General features: G+C 34.7%; 1 protein-coding gene across 1 annotated transcript in view; it reads right to left on the reverse strand.

The window, feature by feature from the left end:
* Window positions 1-21,957, reverse strand: part of Nos (Nitric oxide synthase) — a 2,633,257-nt gene that overhangs the window by 2,609,947 nt on the left and 1,353 nt on the right. The gene's annotated exons all lie outside the window — the stretch shown is intronic.

The raw sequence follows: 21,957 nt of genomic DNA on the forward strand, positions 1-21,957 counted from the left end.
AATCACACCAGCACTAGTTTAATTCTTTACGGGCACGGCCCAAACATGCTTAGAATATGCACCTATAACAGTCAGCAAGTATCTGTAACGTTTATTTTCACGAGCATAAGGTATCATCTCCACAAGAGCCGCTTGCCATGTTTAATCCAAGCCCCGAACGTCAAAATTTTGGTGGAGGTAGTTCCACGGCGTTGGTTTATAAAGCTCTTTCAGTACTGATTCCATCTTTTCTGTCTTATGGAGTTATATTAGATATCTGGGTCAAAACTCTTGATTGCATTTATTCAACGCTGCAAATTTATTATTGTTTCTGAGAATACAACATTCAAATTGTTCACTAGTAGATTGATTTTTTCTTGCTCATTCAGAGTAAAACTTTTTTTTTTACAAAGTAGTAAGATTTATAACATCATTAGGTTGAACAGCTGATGCAAAACTATACAATCTTTTATTGTCTAAGTCAAATTGACCATCTGAGGTAAGCTTATATCCAATTAAGGGAGGACCTCGACTACCACCCTCAGACTTAGCTGATCCACGTCCAAATGTATCAATGCTCATTTTAATACTGAAGTTAAATTTAACAAGCAAGCTGAACTTATAATATTGGCTTCAGAAAGCTACTTAATGATTGAATTTACTATATTTGTATGACTAAGATTAATGGAGCAGAACAATTATTAAATTTTTTACTGTTGTATGGTCGAATAGTCTCATTTTAATCAAATTTTTGTTTTATGTGCACTTAAGGTTTCTAACATATGTTTTTATTAGGCTAAATTATTTTTGGTGTCATGTATGCTTTATTAGGATGCTTTTTAATGACTAACTTTATTAACCCATCAGTCATTAGATATCAAAGATACTTCATTTGAATTAGATTATTTTTGAAATAAATGAGTAAATCACCTAGTACATGTAGTCCGTTTTTTTCTACTCTTATAGCATAAATTTTATCTTATTCGGGCTTATTAACATCAACTATTTCGAAATATAACTTTATGGATTAAGTTTTACTAAGATCATGCGCTGAATCATCATGATGATTACTTTTTTTAACATCAGTATCATAGTCTTAGAAGACATCATTAAATTGAAACCTATTTTTCTCATCATCACTGTTGCGATGAGCTAATTAAAACTATAATGTGTTAACATTTTTTTTTTTTACAAAATGCTTAGAAGACTCTTTAGATTGAGATTCGAAGCTTTGTGGTATTTTTGTTTCCCTATATGCTTTGTAGATGATTTTATGAAGTAGATGAGTAATAGTCTTAAAAGTCTCACTAATTTGGCTTTCAAATTTTACTTTTCGTTACTTTAACGTAAACTCTTTCTTTGTCTATGACGACAAATCCATGTTTCCCAACTCCCCAAAATGTAACACATAGTTTTTTGAAGTCATCATACGGCATATCAGTATTAACATGGTCATTATAGATGTGTCTTCAATACATACAATAAAACGAAGAGATTTAAATTATTTTGGACTAAATGCCTAGAAACTTAAGCGTACGATTGCCAACAATGAAGGCAGTTTAAGCTCTAAGATTATCTTAATTTTCACAGGCAATGTCATCGAATATCATTATGGAGTTAAGTAGTGCCTTATCTGGTCATATAACTGATTTATGCTTGCTACATGAAAAATATTTTATGCCATCAATGGGATCTAAAAATTTTTGTAGAAGCTTATACTTATGTTGATTGAATGATTTTAAGTACACGTAAACATTCTCAAATCTCAATCCATTGGTGAGAGTCATAAATAATAGTAAGCTATTTGTTTTTACACAGTTTGATGGACCGCAAAAAACAGCTCTTATAGTATTGGGTAGCAAATCACCGTAACATTTTATTTTCTTATCTTGTTCAACAATATAATCAAAACTTACAGCGGGAAGCCTAATATTCTGTTTCACAAAGCTCATGTTAACTGTATGCTGACTCAACTGAGATTAAAAGTGATAGGGTAATTAGCAAGTTTTTGAATATTTACTCCTTTTTTGAAAACATAAATAGCGTGACACTGTGATGTTCACGAGCTTAGGTAACGTTGCACACTCAAGAAGTGACGATCATTCATCAATGAAAAGATCGTGGTGTCATAAATACAGTCATACACAAACTGCCAGTAGAACTGCACGTTCCAGGATTTTAGTATTGCGGGTCAGGCACTAAACTAGCTAAGAGATTAGCCCGTAGAGATCCAGGCATCAATCCATTGGATAAAGCTTGTAAGCAACATGATATAGTTTATCCTTACAACCCTGACGACATTACGACTAGAAAGGTATCAGACAAAATTTAATCGAAAAAGGCTTGGTAACGCTTTAAGTTAAAGATTTCAGTTTTGGTTAATAGGCTACCGCTTTTTCGGTGAGCAGTGCAATGAGGGTAAGATCAACATTTGGAATGGATTGATCAGAGAATGAAAAAAAAAAAACAAGTAAGAAAAAAAGTTAAAAAGATAGTGACTTTGAAAAAATTGTTTTAAAGTGCTACAAAGTCTATGGCTACAAGTGAGTGTGCTCGCAAAGTTGTAAGTTTTGCTTCAAAGGTAGCTTGAAAAGCTATGGAAAAAGCTGGTAATAAGAAAAATATTATAACACTCCGCATATTTCACATACTTTAAAAGATTGGAGGCTTTTTATTATACATTGTACCCATATTTGCACGTGCAAATTCATGCACATCAGCCTTACATGTCACCAGCATTCAACAATAGTGATGAGACCCGCATCTTACTTCAATATCAAGAGTTATGTATCTTACACTCGCAAAGCACTCGACATATTTGTTGACGTATTACATCAAATAATGATACTGCAGTAACGTGAACCAAGTAAGTTAATGATGCTATTAGTCATTTTTTTGAAGAAATTAGCAACGAACTTAATGCCACTGAAATAGAGAAGTGCAAAAATGCTGGTACAACAAATTTAATAAAAGGTTATATATCCCACTATCCAGGTCAAAGTTCAATACTAGAAGATGCAGGATGGCTAGATACTACAGAAACAAACAAACTATTAAATGCTGGAGGTTATTTTTATATTTCTATACCCTCCAGCATGATACTTGGCTTGGCTGAGGACTATCGTAAAGTTGTAGTAAATACAAAGCATGAATTATTCCTCGCGAGATCAAGAAATGACTTAAATGCAGTCGTACAAACAGTTGCTAATGATGTTTACAAAGACTTTACAATTACATAGACCTAAATAGAATGGCTCATGCTTCACATTAGTGCGTCAGATAGGCTCAATTTTCGTCTGCAAAATGTTATTGCAAAAGAAAAGCCAATCCAAGAGTTTTCGCAAATAAAAATTGCATAAATATCCTCTTTTTCTAATCACTACAAAAAATGTTTCGACTGTTATTTGATAAGTTATTAACTCTCAGTACTACTTCTATAAAAATCTCAATCTAAACGTTAACCGTAATAAATTTTCTTGGCTCTACAACATGTATACAAACGTTCAAAATGTCTATTATGGTAGGAAAACAGAACCTATGATTAATAAAAACGATTTTATAACATACATGCCACTCATCGTTATTGACTGTTCAAAACCAAATGAAACTTTTAAAAGCACACCAGTTAATGTGCGTTTGGAATTTCAGTTAAGAGATAATTTGCGGCAAGGAACAGCTGTTTATTGTCTGATTCTACATGATTGCATAGTTGAGTATAATACCATAAAAGAGGATGTAAGGAAACTAGTCTAAGCTTGCTCACAAAAAATAAAACAATAATAGTCATTTCATTAAGTCTATGGTATGCTATGATGGAATATGTAGTTGACATGCACGGCTTAAAAAAGCTTGGCAATGATAATGTGTCAAAAAAATTAGCAATACTTTTGTTTTAAATGAGAACGTTGAACCACATGTGATTTTTTTAAATCACTGCCTTTTTGGCGTAAGTTTAGTCGAACGTATACACATTAAAATTTAGAAATTAAAGACTTGAGCTTCACCATGATGGATAAGATTGAAAATCAGGTAACATTAGCTATGTAGAAGTTGACAAGGTACTTCGAGAAAATCTCAAAGATGCTAACAAGATTTTAGTAATTGGAGAATTGAAGGAAAGGTGGCTTGTAAGTTTCAATTTTTCAGACAATGACATGGTTGATTATCCAGAATTTGAACTCACAACATTAGTAACTACATGTCCTCATTATAACAGTGCATATAAATCTATGTGTGCCACCCACAATGTCAAACAAAGGAAAAAATTTTACTTTGCTATAAAGTAGGAAGATGTCGCTGATTCTATAGATGATAAGCAATAAAAACTTAATGAAACTGTATTTTTTAAAATTATCATTATGAATCAATGCATTGAATTTATATTTTTGTAATAGTTAATTTAACCTTTAAACCGTAGCTACAAAATAAAAAATAGATTTATACACGGATAATGTTATAGAGATTGAAGGTCTTCTCGACGCTTCTCGACAGTTTTTATCCAAAGAAGCAGCTGTTGTATCTCTTATGATACCAGTGATCAGGTATTGGGTTGTGCTGCCCCTGTGCATTTTTTCTACTTTACCTATAAACGTGTGCCAAAATAAAGATCATTAGTTGAAGAAAGTGCATCGGCTTCGCTAGTTTGATGGTGATTGTGCCCTAAGAAAATTATAGCAGCACTTGTACGCTGTAACAAAAAGTGCTAACCGAATTCACGTTCATGAAGATAATACAGCTGTGTATTCGGAATCTACCATAGAGTGTGCTGTAATAAATATTTAACAAAATATGATGCTAACACGTCACATTTTTAGTATGGGATATTCAACAAAGGCATTAATGTGTGGTACTCATGAGGCACAAAAGGTCTACGTGAAAAGAAATTTCTTGCACTTAGTAAAGCTTATCAAATTAAATTACTTCTGTGCTCTTTGGTAGAAAGTGACATTGAACCAGACATGGAATGTTTTAGAGACGCTCTTAATAATTATAAGAAAAAAAGTTTTCAAAATGCTTTCCAGTTGGGATATCGTTGAAAAACCTCATACTGCTTGTACTAATAGTGAATCTGAAACTGGTAATAATAATAATATTGATGCCAAAAAGGATGACTGTGTGTAGGCTAAAAAAAAGCATAAAATATAAAATAAAAAATATTTACCAACATCTTGTAGCGTAGTATGAAAAAATTAGTGCCTTCTTGTAAGCTTATAAAAATTTACGCTTAGCATTAGTTATTCTCTGATGATTTAGCAGTCAGCATCAAAATACATTGGTCCATATTTTAACAAACCAGAATACGGGAGCCGCAGTAAGAAGAAAGAAAAGATAAAAGTAGGCGAGAAACTCTTATAGAAAATCATGTTGAGGCATCTCAACCAAGAGTCAAGGGAAATTATTATTCCGAAAAAATTGGCTCTTGTCCAAAGAAAGATAGGTATGATATAATAAAAAAGTCAATAATTGGTCCTCTCTAGAACTATGACACATTTTTTTTGTACTTATTGAAGTTACTACAAACATATGTATTAAATTAAAATTTTTGTTATCATTAAGATCCATTTACATACTACCCTAATAATTTGAAACTTTAAAGTTATTAACGAGCTTTATTCATTAACAAGATACTGCATGTACAATAAGTAAGCCAACTTTATTGTAATACGCTTTCAGTAATGATATAGTTAACATGTTTTCTCTACCATAACACTATGAGTTTGCTCTCGAGAAAAAAACTAGCACGCAAGTGGGCAAGCTTGCACTTACACATGCACGTACGCATATGTGCATTTTCATGCATGCGCGTATCAGTGAGTGGTTAAAACGAAGGCCTTCTCGCAAGTACAAAATATAGGATCGTCCCCTCCCTTGGAGCAAGAGTGCACCAGAAACCATCAAGCATCATCACTTACAAATGTGTGTATACATGTGTGCATTTTCCTGCATGTAGGTAAATGGTCCCATCCCAAAGTGAGTCTTGAGAACACTCCCACACTGGAAAGAGGAGTGAAGATAAACTCAAGCAATATAGCTTAGCTGGCCCGCTTTTGCAAAGCTCCTCCTCCACCTGCGGAGCCCTATACTCTCACGCTACAGCTCCCCCCCCTCGGTGAGCGGAAACCCTCACATTACAGCTCCCTTTTAGGGGGAGGAAAAAGAGCCAGACCTCTCCCAGCTCACTTACTCATACACAAGAAGAACTGCATTACTTGACTAGAGCACTAGACAGAGGAGCTACCTTAATATATTATTTAAATATTCCACGTATTTAAAATCACTATTTAACAATAACTGGTAACCAACAGAGATATCACTATTCACACTTATCATACTTATGCATTATTACCTTTAATATAATTGCTTACGAAGCTAGTTTGAAACATAACAAATTAACGTGCTTTTTCTTGACAGCTAATGGATAAAAGAAAAACACGTAACACCTTGAATATTAAGTTTCTTTCTACTAGCAGATTTGATTACTGTGGGCTGACTTTTATCTGCTGGTATCAGTTGTAGTTCTTTGAAAGCGTCAGTTATGTCTAAATCCGTTAGATAAACCTTTTTTTCAATGGTAACAAGTACTGTATGTCTCTTGTCCTTTTAAAATTGTAAATGTAATCTAAATTTTTTGAAAAAAAAAAAAAAATTCTACCACTGCTTTCTATAACCAAGGTTCAGCACATAGTGTCCATCATTGAAGTTCTACATACTTTTATTTTTCCTGTCCTCATCTTTCTCCTCTTAATCGTCGATAAAACAATTTTTTACATAATTTGAATCGTCGTCATAGTCGTAGTCATAGTGGTCCTCTTTTATAGTTATCACAATACATACTTAAACACAAAAAACACACAATATGTACTCTTTGAATTTTTTGAAAATAAGAGTTGCTTGATTTCAGCTTCAAAATCATGCTTTTTAGAAATGTCCAACGCATTGAATAGCACCGTAAAAACTTAATGTTAATATGGAAATGAAATGGCCACACAAAGTTATAATTTTAAGATGAAAAACTGTAAAATACTTTCTTTACTATCTTTTAATACTTTTTATAACATGAATTTTTTACTGTAGTTATAGCAATAGAGCCTTACTATCTTATGCGAGACCACATATTAGTTGGGACATAAGATGAAGAAACGCTGCTAAACTTTTTTTTCCAATAAATTGTACTTTGTCTGTATTCGTAAGTTATGCCATACACGCTATGTTCTCCTCACATTAAATATCAGTGAATTGGAGAGTTCTAAAACCATATCTAGTCACATTTGGTGACGGCACTTCAATATCGAGCATGTAACTAAAGTATCTCTTTACCTTATACTAACTTTTATAACAATGTGCTTATAAGTTTGTACCACGACCTTTCTTTCTCTTGTGTCTTGAGTTTTAATCGCATGAGACTAGTCTATGCACACACTGCTCTTTTAAGACTCGATGTTAATTTTTGTCTTTTGCTGATCGTATTTTTTCTCAACAGTCTTAGAAATAGTCACGAAATTCTTACGTTTACTCAAATATTTATAAGTGTCCTCATACTCTTTCACCACATTAAAACTGTTTTTTTCTTGTGTCATTTGTTTTTCAATTAAATTGCCTGAAACCTTCCTAATAAAATTTTAACTTTTTTTTTGCTGACAAAAATTCTGTTAATCATTCTCAGAAATTAAAAAACAATGTATTATCGAAAAAATTTTGGCGTTGACTGCAATTACCGCAACAGTCGTCGGAGTATCTTATTATCTGATGATTTTTTTTGCTTTTTTGTACTGTTTAAATAATTCATAAAAACTTCTAATAATTTGACATTGCAACTTCTCCTACAAAAAGTAGGAAAAAAGCTGACGAATTACGACTTTTTAAAAAAATATTATGTTAATCGTACAAGCAGGACGTCCATCTTTCAGTATCGTCTTGAGTTAAGCAATAAAACCTGTAACGAAAGCTCATTTGATGAGCCTGCTTATAAATTTACTACCCATTGCACTTTTTCAAGAACCACTTATGCATACTACGTGTAATATAATAGCACCTGAAGTAGTAATTTTTAATTATTACTGATAAATATATTACTCAAAAATCTGTATTTTATTGTTTTAGATAGTCAAATAAAAATTGTAAGTGATATTCTTAAGCGCAGCTTTTTTAACAATACAGTCATCCAAAAAACTGTTGTAAATGGTGTCCAAAAATTTGTCAATTGTAATTATCTATTGGCCAAAAATCATGTAAAACGCTACTGTAAATTAACAAAGGAAATTGTTGTAAAAATGAAAACTTCTTATATTGTGCCATAAACAGCCGGGTGAGGGTAAATGGATGACGAAAAAATCTAGTCACCCACCCTAAGGCCCAAGCCCTCTCCTTAATTTTTTCTTTTATACAGCACCTTTCATTCCATTCCTTTTTTTTTGTAGCTTACACTACTCTCCTGTTTACTGCTTTATCAGTTTTGTCCATATTTACGCCACGTCCTTTTTTCTCCTCACGCTGCTACTTAATTTGTAATATTAACGGTATGTTAGCTTGGATGCTACAACTAAAGCAATGTCCTTTTGGGAGCAGATTGATGTACAACTATATATTTATAACATAATAATATATGTTACACGGATCCATACAAAAATTTGCCATAGTAAAAAGAACAATTCATATCTAATCTGCAAAGCTACATTCTATATATTCTAGCTACAAATGGCTTCATTTTCTATTCTCTATCGTGTATTATGAAAACAGTTGTCACGTCACAAAATCGTATGTTCATACAATTAATTTTAAGATGAGTAGTGAAACGTCAGCAGCCAAAAACTCAAGATTCTTAAGTTTTCTGACACTCTCTCTCTTGCACTGTTTTTGCTTTTTTCAACTCCTACAAAGCTGCACAAACAGCACCAAAAAAAATTAAGCATTTGGCTGTTTCTTATCAACTTCAAGGGAAAACTGATTTAAAGAAGTCACACTTGCATGCAGTCTATTTAGTCTACCTCTATTGTTCTGGATAAGAATTTCCGTGAGAAACTAGATGCGGCAAAAATACCATTTTATAAGCGAATTGTAAGGTATATCAAACATTTCATATTATTTTAAGTCAAATAAAACTAAAGCCACACATCATATAAGCCATTGGTGCCTTCCTCACTTCTGCACTGGAGCAAGCAACCCCACGCTACTACCACTGAGATCAACTAATCAGTCTCTATTTTCCCTGTTTTCACACTCTTAGTAATATTGATAGAACGTTAAAGACTTGGTTACTCATAAACATTGATTACCAACGTAAGATTAATTATTGATATCACTTAAACTTAGGTTAAGGAGAAAAAACATATATGTCATAGCGTTTATTTTGTTTTAGTAATGTTATAAATAAGGCTCACGTACTACTGACAAATGCATTTAGTTCTTTTAACGAATTTACTCAAATAAAGACTAATGTTGTTATTGTTATTATGATTATTATAACTATTATTATCATAATTATTATTATTATTATGACTATTACTGTTATCATTATTTTTATCATTATCATCAATATTATTGTTACTATAATTATTATTTTTTTTATTATTATTATTTTTATAACAATTATTATTATTACAATTATTGTCATGTGTAAGATTACTATTTCCCCTTTTTTATTAAAACCAAGACAACTATGGGAACTATTTTTGTTGTAACTATGATTATTATATTTGCTCGTATCGTTGTTTTTATTATCACCACTATTGCTAGCACCATTATTACTGTCAATTTTCGTATCATCTTAGGAATTACTATTATTATTATCGTTACCAGTAAATTCATTACCATTTTTCTTCCTTATCAATAATTAAGTGTGGTTGCTTTTTTAAAAATAACTAGCTTTATTTTAGCAATAATATTAAGTATAAGAAATATAAGTTGTAAAGACCGATGTAAGAAAAACATAACATGGCTTCTCTCTTTCTTCTGCGTTTGGCAGCAAAGAGGATGTTGTAAGATTTGCAAACTATTACATTTTTAAACCTTAGTAGTGGCACTGAATTATGCGTGGGGATAACATGAAAACCATAAAAAACAAATTAAAGAACAAATAACAACTTAACAATAAAAGATAGAAAAATGTCTATGATCTTCTTTAATCTTAATCTGATAGGATCGAATGTTCTACTTTTATGATAGCCAAAATGAGAAAAAATTTTCTTTGTTAAACAAAATGCTTTCAACAAAAATCGATTGTACATATATAACGTCATATCAAATGCTAGTAATTACCTTTTTTTAGGGCAGTATTATAAAAGTTTCTTCTTACATCTGCATAAAATGACTAACAGTTGGTACATATATTCATTCATGTATTACAGGAAACATGGGAAAACCTGCAATGCGTAAATCACGTGCAACACAAGTCGTATGTGCTCGTACTCATACATATTTAATGCACGCGCGTGCTTGAATAACGTAATAATATTAAGAAGTTTACTTTTCCACTATTATTTTTTTAAAGTTTTACTTAAATAAGGCGTAATCTGATCTTCTAACTTTCTCTTCTACTAAGGTTACAAACGTTTATGTTAGAAATCTCACTTTTGCTAGGGTTTCCAAGGCCCAAACTTTGTTTTGTAGGAACTTTTAATAATTAAAAATGCTAATATTCCAAGTAAGTGGGCAAATCAATAATAATACTCTCGGGCACAAATAACTTTTTAATGCTGATACAAGCATTAACTGTACACTGATTACGAATCGTGGTAAGCAGACTGTGTTACTATATGTACTATACGTACCTACCAGATATGAGTCTTCTAATTTTTTTCCGTAAGAAAATCTTTTGACTAGGCGTTTCAATGAACTGCCATACAAAAATTACAAGTTGTAATAATGAAACACATACAAAAACAAAAAAAGCAAGTTACAAGGAAAATTTCGATGACGTAAAATACAGTAGAAAGAATAGCAGCGGCAGTAGCAGTAGCAGTAGCAGTAGTAGTTATAGCGATAAAAGCGAGGATGGTCATAAATTTTTTGAGATAAACTTTTTTAAAGATATTTTCAAATAGGCAAAAACAGTAAAAGAAAAAATAGTAGAAGTAGAAATCGCAGAAGTAGTAGCAGTAGTCGTTTTTTTTTTTTTTTTTTTTTTTCTTTTTTTTTTTGTGGAGGGAGAGGGAATACATTAAGGCACACCCCAGGGACAGCAGTAGTGTGGGACTTGATGAACTTTCTTTTATTAGACGATCCATACCCACTAAAAGCCCCCCCCATGCCACGTGGCTTTTAATCCACCCCAGAACCACGTTAGCATTACTTCAAGGTGGAGCCACCAGGAAGACCATCGCGTCTCACAGCATTAACGAGCTAACTTGCCACCATTTGCTAGAGGTGCTAATGCTCTCGAGTCCTAACAAGGACTTGGGGTCTCTGACGATCTAGTACCCCCTCCTAGCGCTCCATAGTAGGCCGCTAACCTAGCACGCACCACTATAAGCTTGATGCTTTCCCTTGCTGATAGGTTAAAAGTACCCAGCGCAGTAAGGGTCTACATTAGCCTGCCTTTTAACTCAAGGCCTTTTTGCCTTATTTTCGTCCATTTTGAACCTTACCCCTGGCCTCTTCTAGCGCTTTTTTGAATAAAGGGCAGCTCCCATTGCCTGCTTCGTGCTTGTTGTCCGTCATTAGGCAAGAGAAGCACCGTGCTGGGTCTGGACATTTTTTTTCCGGTGGTTTAAGCTTCCACATCGGAAGCAAAGCTTTAATCTGTTTTCTTCTCTACAGATGCCTAAAACGTTTTCATATCCCAGGCATTTGTAACATCTTGTTACTCCAATTTTTCTTCGTATTCGGCAGCTTACGAAGCCAACTTGTAAACTGCCTTCCTCTTATACTTGTCTGGCAAATGCTTCGTCCACCTTTATCAACGCAAGCCTCTGTCCTCTAGCATTTGGCTTTAAGAGAGCTACTTCTGGCTCCTGGCTCTTAAGTCAAAAAGTCCTAACGAAAGCCTCTTTGACCTCATCTTTTTCTACAATAGCATCCAGGTCTCGGACCTCTAATGTCACTTTTTTGTTGCTCATTTTGACAGTACCCTGTCCGGCTATCGACTTCTCAATTTGCTGTGGGAATGCAGTAGCATTCTCTACACTTTTGGCCTTAATAATTATGTCTCTTTTTCTGTAGTGACAACACTTTAAACTGCCACATTAGCCTTATCAGGGTCAAAGTTCGCCATCATCGTCCTCAGCACCTTTGCAAAGGTCTGCCCTTTGGCCATCTTCACTACTACTTTTGTTGTCGCATCCACTTTTTTCTTCTAGGTTGTTTTATCTGTCAGGAGAATTTCTTCTTGTTTGCTACTGCCTGTTTTCTTTTTCTTTGAAGGCATGGTTTTCTGGCGTTTCTCGGGGCTGTCCGATGGGCTCCTGTTTATTTTACTTCGTTCTATATCCTTTAGGGTAGTGTTCAGGGTTTTTTTCTGTACATGCCATCGGAAATTATCTTGCCTTTGTACCCTCCACTGCAGGGATTTGAATGACCACTTCCAACCGTTTGCACACACTTCTTCTTCATCAAGAAAGCCTTTTCTTAGCACCTCTGCCTCTTAAAGATGTTTAAGCGCGGCTTTGAGCCCATTTTTAACAGCGTTTGCTTTGTTTCCGCACTGATCGTTGATTAGTTGTACCGTCTCTGTAATATCTCTCGTTGCTAATTGGACTTTATCAGCCCCTTGCTGTCACTTAACTCTAAGCTTAGCACTACTTTCTTCTAAAAAGGCAAGCTTCTCCTGGGTCTGGTGGCTTAATACTGACAGGTTGCTGTTCTCGGTGTCGTTGGTGCCTAAGCTCGACAGACTTCCTCTTCGTCTTTTGTCCGTTAGAAAGGACCATGGGACATTAATCAGTTCCTAATGGCCATAAGACACGTCTTTGTGGCCCTGCCAGAATTTGTGGGGCCTGTGACAAACACCCGGGCTTTCACCGGATCGGGACTGCCAGCGCATTCCCTTTGAAAGGTTATCGCCTGGACTACAAGTTTTGCATCGACGTTTTTTATATTGGCATCTTTTATAATGTCGTACTAACCCGTGAGGGCCAGCAGTACCCTTTTTTCTAGAAATAAGTATTTGGAAAGGGTTCAATCCAGGGCAGCAGCCCTATCTGTTACCAGAGAGGACCGCTACTTGCATGGGCCTGCCAGGAGTCACCACTCTTCCTCAGTTCCACCCGCAGAGACTGTCCTGGCGTTGAGTAACAAGTCTAAGAATGGTATTTGCGTGTAATGTATGTATGTGTCGGTACACAACGGTCATCTTAGCGAGACAAGCAGAATTGTACAGTCCCACGGCCGTGAAGACAACCCTACAAAACGAGCTGACGTAAGGCACTAAGGTGCCATCATATAGCCTTTTCAGTGGTAGTAAGCCTAGATTGGTTTGCCCTTCACATTTTTTTTTGTTTATGAGGCGTTCAGCCATTTTAGATATGGTTCCCCAGACTTACCTAGGCCTCATCGTCCAGCTTTACCCACCGCCAGGCCTCCAACGCAAGCCCAGGAAAGGACCCACCACACGCAACCCGGAACAATCCGTAAGTATCCCTGTGTTTGTTTAGTGATAGTGTGGTGCATGTATCTGAGAAGAAGGTTTTAACCACCGCTTACGTCTATATACGACGCTTGCTAGTTTTTGTTGGCCCGCATCAAGCAATGGAGTGCCACCCACGGCGGCAGCAAAAAGCGAGGAACAAGGAGCACAAGCAGAGCCGGTTCATGCATTAACACTGGTGAAGACAAGGGGCACTAGTTTTCCGTTCACACCACCACAGATACCCACGCCAATACCACACACCCCCCTTTCGACCCACGCCCCTAACCACCACCACAGAGAGCAACCCCAGCTGCCCATCGTCACCTCATGTCCTTAGAGGATGCCCCTATCTACCACCCAGGGAATCGCCCGGTATGGAGGAACTAGCGAAAATCTCACTTGGGAGTAGTAATAATAGTGGTCGTAGTAGAAGTAGTAGTAGTAGTAGTAGTAGTAGTAGTAGTAGTAGTAGTAGTAGTAGTAGTAGTAGTAATAGTAGTGGTCGTAGTAGAAGTAGTAGTAGTAGTAGTAGTAGTAGTAGTAGTAGTAGTAGGAGTAGTAGTAGTAGTAATAGTAGTGGTCGTAGTAGAAGTAGTAGTAGTAGTAGTAGTAGTAGTAGTAGTAGTAGTAGTAGTAGTTGTAGTAGCAGTAGTAGTAGTAGTAGTAGTAGTAGTTTTTTTCAGGAAGGAAGGGGTAACTCATTGAGGCACACCGCAGGGATGGCAGTACTGTGAAACTTATTGGATTTTTTTCATTAGACCACCCATACCCACTAAAACTCTCCCATGTCGCGTATTTTTAGTTCTACCCCAGATCTGCGTCAGCATTACTATAGAGGAGAAACACCAGGAAGACTATCACGTCTCACAGCATTAGCGAAAAAACTCTCCACCATGAGGTAAGGGTGCTGATCCTCTCATGTCCCGAAAATAATTCAGGATCCCTGAATACCAGCACTTGTGTCTAGCACTTCATAGTGAGCTGCATTTTAGTAAGCGTCACTAGATGCTTGATGCTTATTCCAGCTAATAAGAAAGCAAACTAAGCACAGAGTTGGTCTACAATAGCTTGCAATCCTTTAAAAAGTTTAGCCATATTACTTGGGCGCTGATTAGGCTTCTTCCTGGCTTCTTTTAGCAGTGATTTTAAGGTTAGGCAGCATTTATTGACTGCTTTGCGTTTCGTGTGTATTCTCTTGTAAATGGAACACATTGCAGTTTTACTGCAGTTTATCTTGCGATGGTTACAGCTTTTATCGAAACCACAGCTCAGACAAGTTTTAGTCTGTACAGTCATGGGATACGTGGCCATACCCCAGACATTTATAACACCTTGTTACAACGAGCCTCTTCTTAAGATGACAAAAGAGAAAGCCAATTTCAACTACGCCTGCGTGCTTGACTTTTATGACTACTGCTTCCTCAAAGGTCAGAAGCGCTTTCCGTAACACGTCTCAGAACATTAATGAGCAAGCTCGCCACCATTTGTAAGAGGTACCAATCCCCTTGTGTTCTGAAAACGGCTCGAGATTTCTGAGGACCAGCACTTTGTCTAGTGCTTTATAGAAGGCTGCTTACTAAGCAAGCAACACTATGAATTTGATGCTTTCCCTTACTGATAGGTCAAAGTACTTAGAGCAGCGTGAGTCCTACATTAGCTTACCTTTTTACTAAAGGACCTCCTGTCTCATTTGTCTCCTGCTTAAGCCTTTTTTCTGGCTTTCTTTAGCGTCTTTCTAAACAGTGGTCAGCTCCAACTGTTAGCTTCGTGCTTGTTGTCCGTCGTTGGACAGAAAAAACATTGTGCTGGACCTAAACACTTTTCCTTCTGATGGATGCAACTTTCACACTAGAAGCAAAGCTTGGACCTATTTTCTTCTTTACAGTTGCCTGAGACATGTCCACATCCTAGGCATAAGTAACAACATCTTGTTACTTTGATTCTTCGTTGGATTTGGCAGCTTACGCAGCTGACTCTTAGCCTGACTTTATTGTCTGCTTGTTCCACAGTTGCTTCGTGTAACGTTATGAACGCGAGCTTCTGTCTTTTAATGTTTGGTTTTAAGAGAGCTACTTTAAGCTCCTTGTGATCTAGTCTAAAAGTCTTAACAGAAGCCCCTTTAAGCTCGTCTTCCTCAACAACAGTGTCCAGGTTTAAGATCTCTAGTATCACTTTTTTTGTGCTTATTTTGACAGTTTCTTGTCTAGCTACCAACTTCTCAATTAGTTATTAGAATGCAATCACATTCTCTACACCTTTGGCTTTCATCACTATGTCTTCTTTCTTTGTGATAACATCACTTTTAAATGCGGCATTGGCCTTGTCAAAATCAAAATTCACCATTATTGTCTTGAGCACATTAGCAAAAGTCTGCCCCTCAGCCATCTTGACCAGTAATGTTGTCATCGGGTCAACTTTTCTCTTTTGGTCTTTTCTGTTGTTCAGGAGAACCTCTTCTTGTTGGCCTCTGGCTGTTTTTTTTTTTTTTGACGACATGGCTTTTTGGTGTTTAAAAGGACTATCAAATTCACTCCTTATTTTTTAACCCGTTCTATTACCTCAAAGGCAGTGTTCAAGGCTCTTTTCTGAGCATGCCATCGAAAATTGTCTCTTTTATGTTCTCTATATGGCAGAAATTTAAAATACTCCGTCCGACTTTTCTTCACATTTTTTTTATTTATAAGAACGCTTGCTCTAGTTTACTCAGCTGCTTCCAAGTGTTAAGGCGCAGTTCTTAGACCATTTCTAACGTCGTTTGCAGTGTTCGTACATTTTTTTTCAATGGCCTCAAGTATTTTTTCAATATCTCCTGTTGTAGATTAAACTCACTTAATCTATTGCATTCTCTCAACTTTTAGCTCAGCATCTTTTTTTTCAGTAAGGTGAGCTCATCTTGCGTCTGCTTGCTGAAGACAGTCACGTTGTTACCCTCGCTAAAGTTATTGCATATGCTTAAAATACTTCTTATTCGTTCTGCATATGTAAGAACAGGCCGTGGAACGTTTAACAGTCCCAGTTGGCCATAGGGCCCATCTTTGTGGCCCCTCTGAGAATCCGTGAGGCCTGCGGCAGTCATCCAGGCTTGCATCGGATCAGAACTACCGACAGATTCCCTGAGAGAGGCCACCACCTGGGGTACTTTTTACTAAATGTACAAGATTCATGTACGAAACTTAAAAAATACAAAGCGTAACGAAGGGTTACTCTTCATTGCTTTCTATTAAAAGAATTGGTTTTAAATAAAATAAATCGCTGAGTCCTAACATTGCACATACAGGCCTTTATGGCTAAGCAATATATTTAAAATTTTAATAACTTTTCTCAGCGTACACAAAAAATATGTATAAATATATTCTGATTGGTCATATATGTACTGGTCATAAGAATAATTTCAAGACTCAGATGTCCAACCAGAGAAAGAAACCAAAATCTGTGACATTTAATATTTAAACTACTGAACAAAGTATGGACGCTTGATTGATCATGGTCCACTCATTTACCTATTCTAATTTTTCAGATTGCTATCGTTGCTGTTCAATTTTTACAAAAAATTCCTTAAAAATTAATTAAATCTTTATTTCACTCAAAAAAAATTATGGCAATTTTTTTTCAAGAAAAAAAAGGATTGGAATCTATTGTAGCTTATTAGCCATGCAGAATAAAAAGATGGCTTATAAATTAGTAGAAATAGTCAATTGAATCTGATTCGTTTTTTCTGTCTGATACTTCGTTTAGCTTTAAAGGTGATAGAAACGCTCTCATTTTATTGAAGAGTACGTGATTTAAAATAAAAAAGTCGTAAAAAATTTCATTGTACAGATCAAGTACGGCAAATATATTTGTGAGGTATTCTCATTATGGATAACATAAAGAATCTATTCAAACAGTTGCAAATCGGTTGAAAGAATTTGAATATTCCACCCTTAAAATATGCAAATTTTTGGAGAGTTATCGATGTACACTTGCCACGGCCTAATTCGTGCACCACAGAATTCATATGCTTTTACTGTTTTATAAAATATCGAAGCCATGAACATGAACAAGACCAATTTCAATTCTGTGATGCACGAATTAGGCCGTGGCGAAGGTACGTAACAACTTATAATGTATATAAATACGCACAAAAACACACATATGCATTTGCCAACAGGCCTTATTACCAAACTACTTCATAATAATTTATGTACCACACATTTACATCCATAACTAAGTAAATACCTGGATTCGTAATCTAAACAGATTGTAGTTTCTTATCTGCAGGGAATCGACGCAACGTATGTCCATTGTAAGGGCCGTTGTGGCCGTTACGATTTTGGCATCTTGCAGAAACGCTATTGCTTTCTATTTTTCTGTTGTACTCGCTTCAATTTTAATAACAAGTACATACAATGGCAGAAAAATGCTACGTAGTTGAAAAATACAGCAAGAAAATAAAAGGAATACTGAACGCATGCATTATGGAAAAGAAAAAAAAAATTAAAGTCAGAAAGTAAACGTAACTAATACTCCCCCTGTTAAGATAAATTTCCTATGATGAAGTATAATTGTCTTGAGGTGATCGTTGCCAAAAACTGCACAACACTGAATGATAATTACAAAAAATTAGTGTCACGGTAAAATATGATTAATGCTAGAAAACTCTCTAAGCAAGACTAATTCGCGCCATCGGCAGCACTGTCAATCAGTATGATAAAAACAAAACAGTCGCGGCTTAGAACAAAACAACAGCGCTGCGGGTAGTAACGTGCTAAAATAGTTATACATGGATGTACTGTTCAATCATGCGCGCATCACAGCGCGCATCAAGCAGATATGAAATGTCTTGTACGCTGTTTTAAAAATTGACAAGGAATAACTGAAAGTGCTCACTTATTATCTAGAAACTTGAATTATATACAGGATTACAAAAGTGTTAAATAGTGCAATATAATTTTAAAAATTACTAATTTTAATAACTTAACAATTATGTTTTTGTTTTTACAGTTGAATGAATGATCAACTGCACTTGAAAAGCTTTTACTTAATGCGTCAAATGATTTTCTTAGCCGTGAATAGAAAAAAGAATTTTTTGGATCGTATATCAATGTTGAGAAAAATAAGAAAATTTTTTTGGTTACAGGTTAAACAAAATACGAAAGTTATCATAAAAAAGTGTGAAAAATTTAAAGTAATGTTGTAATGATAAAAAAAAAATTTGCTCCGAGTAAGATTAGAACCTGGAGCCGCTAAAGTAAGTCTCACGCCTATGCTCAAGCCACCTAAGCTATTAAAGCATTGGATAAGAGATGGCTTGGAGTTAGATTTGTTGATCGTAAAGTTCTGAACCTTAAGATTTAATTTAAGCTTTATCGTATTATTGCTGTAAAGCTGTGTATTAGTGGTAAAGAAATATAAATTAAGTAATAAAGATGTCAGCGCAATGGGGCGTTTGGGTGAAGGCGTTTAGTATATTAGTAAATAAAATTAATTAGTACAAAAAATATTTAAGCGTACTGTGTCCTTGTCGTGAATGCCTTTATTTATTAATCAATAATTTTACATATCATAAAAGTTAAGAACAATTGAGTACACTGGATAATTGGGATAAAGGCGCTCGTTTTTTAATGAAACATATTAATATGTTAGTTGCGTTGAGCTTGTCATTTTTTGAAAAAGTAAAAAAAATAAAACTCAATACCTTGACAATTATGTTTTTATTCTTATAGCGGAAAAAATCACTAACTGCATTTAAAAAGCTTATCTTTCTTTCAGGGAGAAAAAGCGAGAAAAGTAATACGCGCAGCTCTTTTCCGCACAACTATAGCTATATATATAGCACGTTGTATGCATATACATATAGGTTTAGCTTTTCCTCTCTTCATCACCGATGCACACGTTTGGATTCTCATGTCTCCCTTACTCATCTTCCCTCAGGTCTGCCCACGAGCTGAACCTACAAGCCACCAGCCAATAGAAAACATGTGCATAGTTCCCCTGCTGGTCACGATGGATTGGCGCTCAAATCAGCGCCGAAATATCGGCACACTTTTTAACATAGGCACTGGCAATCTCCCTACTTATCTCTGCCACATGACAACACATCACAATACCACGCCACTCATTAAGAATCGATTAAATTTTGTTTCCTTTTCTTTTAACCAATTCTGAAACAAAAAAAAGAATTCCAAAGAGCTTTGAACCCACGATCTTTTTTTATGGTAGCTGAGGCTCTTATCCACTCTGCTATGAGCAGGTCCGGTATATGAAACGTGATAAGTACATATTATTGTACAACTTGTATTATATTTCAAATATACTTGTTAAGCTTCTTTTCATTTAACTATACATTGGATAAATAGTTTATTTATTGACACGCATTTCCTTTGTGCACGTTTTTCTCAAAACTTAAGAAATTAGTATGTATTAGAAAATAAGCTTTCCTATATATTAATAAATTTTTATTTTCTTGCACTTCTTATTTATTTGATTTTTTTAATAAATAAATAGTTGTTTAGACAATTTCTTAGATTTTTTCATAATTTTCTACTGAACAGATAAATTTTATAGTACTGTATGATTACAATGATTGTTTTTCATTGTGTTCTTTTTTTTACACAACTCAGAAAGGTAGGAGGAGCACAAATGTATGTAGCAACGCTGGAAACTGTTTTTCCTTTTTTTTGTGTAATTAAAGAAATAAAAGTTATAGATCTGTTTGAAAATGGATCAGGTTCATGAAGACGTAATTTTTCATGTAAACAAGAATTGGGGGTATTATAAAGATCTTATTAATGGAATTTTAAGTGATTTTTTCTAAGGTTGTATGGTAAATTGTAGATTTTCAAACTCAAACATGTAAAAAAGGGTACAGTTGTATAATTTGCAATGTTTGTGGGTGTTTCTTATGGTATTTTTAGTATACTTTTAATGCTTAAATAATATTTGTCAAAAAAAACCTTTGTAGGATGAGCGTCTCGAAGGAACATTCACTGGCATGTAGTACTATGCTATGGAAAATTACTATACATATGTAATAAATGTGAGCATGACGTTACAAATGTAATAAGCGTAGGCAGTATAGGAGGTTATTTTTAAGCCATCTAAGGATTCGATGAAACTTCACAGTCTTGTACTGGCCAGCCTCGATATGTTTTATATTGTACCGTGCCATAATACATTGCTTATAACTGTTCTATTATTAGATATTTAAACATTTATTGCAACCATGCATAACAAACGTAGGTATACATATTCCCACGATTGCAGCATTTGTACGCGTTTATCGTTTCATGACAGTTCAATTTATATTTAGAATGATATTATCTGCCATATAATTTCAGAGAAAAACAACTAATCACTTGGATATCCGAGTACGTGCTGTTCACTGGTTTTTTTTTTTTTACTGTTATCCTGATTGTCCTACGAAATTTACGAAATAATTAGATATTATTAACACTTACTTAGAACGTTCATTTAAAAATTAAACAACCCTGGTATTTAATACCACTACTATAATTTTTGCAACAGAAAATGACTTTTTATAACTGACTATTGGTGTACTGTTAGAAATGACACTGACCTGACCAATTTTTAAAAAGACGATCATACAGCAACATTAAAAAAAATTACAAACAATACAAAGTAGTATTAAATGGCTCTTTAACTGCGGATTCAAGTTCTTGATTGTGGTAAATTATTTTTTTGTTCTTGATAGTAATTGAAATTGTTTTATTTTATTGTTATCTGCATCATCTTTACTACTACAGCAAATAATGTTTTTCAGCTATAATATTTTTTTTTAATTATTATTTTGGTATTGATATCACTTGCTTGTATGACTGCAGATGGTTATATTATCTTGACGAATTTCGATGGATCCAACTATTTCAGGAATATCTTTCTGGGGTTTATTAGTAAAAGCCCAGATCCATTTACTGCGCACCGATGACTGCACATGGCTATGAAGTGTCAAAGGTTAAGTTCATCAAAAATTATTTGGTAAATGAGTTATATATTTTATAGCATAGAACATACGTTTATATTACACATTATTGTTGTCTAAACGTATTGCAATGTCTGAATGCATGAGTTTCTTACTCAATTTTTTAAATTTTGTGTAAGTGATAGATACGCACTAGTTGGTGGTAGCGCAGTCACTGGGTCATATTTTTGTTGTTAAAGCTAGTTCTCAAACTTTAATTATTTAATGTTTCTTATAAAAATTTGTAACTACTTAAGCTATTCTTTAATAATTAATTTTAACTTTTGAAGCATTCAATTAAACGAGATAAACATAAGTTTTTATAATTACACACTATGTGAGAAGACTTTAAGCCAAATCTCAGAGGTGTGCTCTAAACCATATAGATACTAGTTTATTTGCCTTAACTCATAAGATTTCTGGAATTTGATTATATTATATAACAACAAAACCAGTT

Source organism: Copidosoma floridanum, unplaced genomic scaffold (assembly GCF_036245765.1).
Source record: "Copidosoma floridanum isolate Cflo_tuat_1 unplaced genomic scaffold, Cflo_Japanese_pri ptg000020l, whole genome shotgun sequence".
Taxonomy (NCBI): Eukaryota; Metazoa; Arthropoda; class Insecta; order Hymenoptera; family Encyrtidae; genus Copidosoma; species Copidosoma floridanum.